Here is a 4401-nt window from a genome sequence, read left to right as displayed (position 1 = left end):
ATACTACCAAGCCACTGTGATAAAATCATCGTGGTACTGGCCTAGAGACAGACCTGAGGATCGATGGAATAGATCAGAAGACGCACACACAACTGCAAACACACTCAGCCACCTTATCTTTGATAAAGAGACTGAACACACTCGCTGAAAGAAAGATAGTCTCTTTAATAAGTGGTGCTGAACATTGGCCAAGCAATGGCCGTGACTCATCCACATGGCTGCACTGACAAAGGTTCTACAATCTGAGGTACAGGATCTCAGGATAAATCCTGAGGGCATTTCACTGACCTTCTCAGACCAAAAAGCTATAACTCTTGTTGCATAGGTCCTGCTTTACCTTGGTCTTAATCATTCAGCAGAAAAGTATAAAAACAAAATATAAGAAGTAAAGCCATGTTGTTATGTTGAGCTCTGGGGGACTCAGGTTAGTAATTTCTGACATTGCCAGTTAAACAGAAGACCCAATGCTATTATGGCCTACTGGACTCTTAGAATATTTTGCTGAGTTTACACACCTATAATATTCAATAACGGAACTTAGAAAAAATGGGGTATGCCTATGAGTGTCCATTTTGTATCTGTGTATTCAAAGTGGTTAGGATAGATATATAGTTGCATTCTCTTAATGAATAGTATGATTTGTTCTAATGGTGTTTGTAAATAGGATCACAAGTCCGCATCTTGTACAGCAATTAACCACTAAGAAGAATATATGCAGTGTATTATTTGTTGAAACTGTACTTCCGATTTAATTTGAAACTGTCTCATTGCTATCTGTTTATCAATAAAAATTTGAAAAAAAAAATAAGTGGTGCTGGAAAAACTGGCTTTCCCCATGCCGAAGGCTGAAACTAGACCCACAGCTATCGCCCTGCACAGAGCTACGGTCACACGGATCAGAGATTTAAATACATTTCCTTCTCCATTGCGGTGTCTGAGCCTCCCTCACTGCCTCTCTGTCCTAAGTGGACATCCCCTTCCTTTCCACTGCGAAGAGGGAAAACTGCTAGTCTGGCCTTTCCTCCCTCCTGGTTCCTAGACTTCCTTCTGCCCCACGAGGCCCCCCACCTTGCTGCCCGCTGCTACGTCAGGGGCTTTCCCAGCAGAATGGTGAGTTCCTGGGGTTTAAGGAAACAAGGCGCGGGAGCTTGGGGTGGAGCAAGGAGAGGCTTGCGGGCAAGTGGTCTGAAGAAGAGGTGGGGTCTCTGTCAGACAGCAGGAGAGGAGCCAGGGGAGAGGTGAGGGAACACACAGGCATTGATGGGAAGACAGATCCGAGGAGCCCACTGGAAGTGCTTGTGTTTTCTCAGTGAGGAGAGGATCAGCCATACCAACTGTAATGTCGGGTTGGTAACGGGGTTGGGAGTTTGGTTTTGCAGCGCTTGGTATGTCTTCAACTTGGGAGACTTCCTTACACAAGAGCTAAAAAGTACATTAACTGCTATGAATTCGTTCTTTGTTGCCTCCTGCGGGTGGCGCACTAACTAATGTTCTGCCTTGTTTAACAGGAACCAATTAGCATAGTGACCTCAGGGTCCCCAGTGCCCCCTCGGAATGGTGCAGGACAATAAAAGGAGAGAGCTGGGAGGTATTTACGGCTGGACCCTACTTACATTAGGTTCCTTAAAGTGAGTGGTGTCAGCATGTTTTCAGACCGTAAGTGACCAACCTCTTTCTTTCTTCAAACTGCTGAGCATGAAAATTGCTAATTCAGACTCCAAGCCGAGGATGTGCCGGCCACGCCCACTAGGGGGAGGAGCAAAACCGAGCAACAGCACCGTTGGAAAACGGAAGACCCGAGTGCGGGGCGAAGGCGTGGAAGAACTGGACCGTCTAGGCACTGGTGAGACTGTCAAACGGTGCGACGAATCGTGGGCAAGAATGGTTTCCCAGTTTCTAAGCCCTGAGTTACCTTAAGACCAGCAATTCTACTCCTATGGGCGCATCCAAAGGAACTGCACCCAGGACCAACACTGGGGCAGTGTTCCCTGGGGTGTTATTCACACTAGCCCAAGGTGGCAACTACCCAAGTGTCCATTCACAGAGGAGTGGATGCGCAAGAGGGAATCAATGCACTCAGGGCGTGCTATGGTTTGTGTCTAGGTGTCCCCCCAAAGCCTCATGCAGTCTTGGGGGGGCTTCTGGAGTTTGTGATTGATTACTGTGGGTGTGGTTGCTGCACCCGCCTTGTGGCAGGTAATTTGCATTACAATGTAAGATAGGAAGAGAAGCTAGCTGCTTGAGCTGCTTCTACCCCTCCCTTGTGCTCTTGCTCTTTGCCACCGCCATGAAAAGTTGCTTTCTGCCATGTGCTGCTCTGCCTTGAAGCCAGCTGAGTAAGGACTGAAGCCTCCAGTAACTGCGAGCTAAATAAACCTTTCCTTCCTTCATTTTGAGTGTCGGGTATTTGTCCCAGCAACGAGTAAAAAGTACCTAAGACAGGGCGCTGTTATTCAGCTTTCAGGAGGAATTCTATCCTGACATACTAGCGCATGTCTCTGAAACTTTGAAAACAATCTGCTAAGTGAAATAAGCGGTCACAGAAGAAAAGATATTGTAGGAGTCCACTTACGTGAACTACCCAGAGTAGGCAAATCACAGAAGAGAGGAAGTGTGCTCAAAGTTACTGAGGGCTGGGCTGAGAAAAAATGGGCTGTGGCTGCTTCGGGCTACGGAATTTATTTGGCTGGTGACAAAGTTCTGGAAATAATGGTGGTGGCTGCAGAGCACTGCATGTGGGTTGAACATCCCTAAATTACTGTGTACATAAAAATGGCAAACTGGAAAATTGTATGTTATGTGTATTTCACCACTGCTTAAAACTAAAATGTAACACACCCAAAGCATTGAATTGTACTTTTTAATGGGTGAATTGTGCGGTATGTGAATTATATTGCAATAAAGTATCTGCTTATACCTTAGGGAAACTTTCCCTAACTCCACACTCAGACCACGGCACTATGAGAAATCTGAACTGGAAAGAATAATACAATGCTAGTTTTTTGTTTTGTTTTGTTTTGTTTAAGGGGGGGATGTAGAGATAAATACAGCTGAAGGGATGCAGATAACTCAGAAACTTGCCTCACTTAGGAGGTAGAAGTCTGTGGGATATGAAGGAGGAAGATGAGAGCATCAGAATTCTGTGAGACCCTGGAGCCTGGGCCTGGTCATTCTTCCGAGGGGCAACTTTTACTTCCCGTGTACTTTAAAGAGAAATCAGCACACATCACAAATTCAGGGGCTTGGGGTAAGCATAAACAATAGCCACATTTTGAGTCTCATCCTGAACTTTTGCTGGCCTGCAAAGCACTGTGTGAATTTCAATCTGCTGAGCTGCTCTGTCTGGCTATCCTGCCTGCGGTGTCCAGGATGATGGGTGATTGATTTTTTGGAAAGGTGCATTTGCAGTTGTGGGAGTAGCCATCCAGAAGGTCCACAGTGTCATCGGAGAAGACGGAACTATTCATCCATTCAGCAGTGGCACAAAGCAGCCTGCACTGAGAAAACAACAATACGTCCCCCAAACAGATCAAACAGCTGCTCATCAATCTGGTGCAAGCCGCAGGTTGCCAGACTAAATTACTGTTGAACAGGCAGACAAGCACAATTCATCAGTCAGCATTGAGTTTAAACGAGTAGAGATGCACATAAAGCCAGCAATGCAATTGTAATTAAGAATTATTGGCGTCAGGTCTCAACTAGTGCTTTCTTAGGACGGAGCGACCCAAATCCAGAGTAGAGGGGGACCCAGAGCAGAATTAGGCTCCGGGAATGGCCTACCTTCTACAGAGTACCCCTTCATCATGTGCAAATGCCATGCGTAGGGGGTGGGGAATCCTTGTAGACTCAGGCTATTTTTTCCCATCTCCTCCTCCTCTTCCACCCCATCCTTTTTCTTCTTCTTCATCTCTTTCTTTTATTGAGTTAGTCTGTTGATTGTCAGCTCTGTTGCCCTGTGCTGGGGAGGTCCCAGGGCTTGGAGGTGGGACATGAAGATTAGGATTCTCCTGGCTCTGGTGCAGGGGTCTGATGGTGTCAGCATCAGCTCCTTGACTTACTTCAACTGTACTTATCCCTGTGTTCTTGCCACTTTCTCAAGCAAGTCTGGTTTTTGGAAGATAGAGAGCTGATGAAATACTTCTTGTCCATAGGATGAGAATGCTGACAGCTTTCGGTATCATTAGTGCTATTCACCAATAATCAGATTTTCTTCATTTCTTGGGGTTACATTTGATTACTTCTCTGTTTTTTCTTCTCTGATGGTTTTGAAATTAGGTGTAGTGCTATCTTACTTTAACCAATGCAATGTGAGTGGAAATGATTGATGTTCTTTCTGAGAGGAAGCCCTGGAAAGGCCTGACTGGTAATGCTCCCTAATTACTCCTATAGTTGTATGCTAAT

Source organism: Octodon degus, unplaced genomic scaffold (genome assembly GCF_000260255.1).
Source record: "Octodon degus isolate 3935 unplaced genomic scaffold, OctDeg1.0 scaffold00075, whole genome shotgun sequence".
In the NCBI taxonomy this organism is placed as follows: Eukaryota; Metazoa; Chordata; class Mammalia; order Rodentia; family Octodontidae; genus Octodon; species Octodon degus.
Note: the sequence above shows the minus strand (reverse complement) of the source record.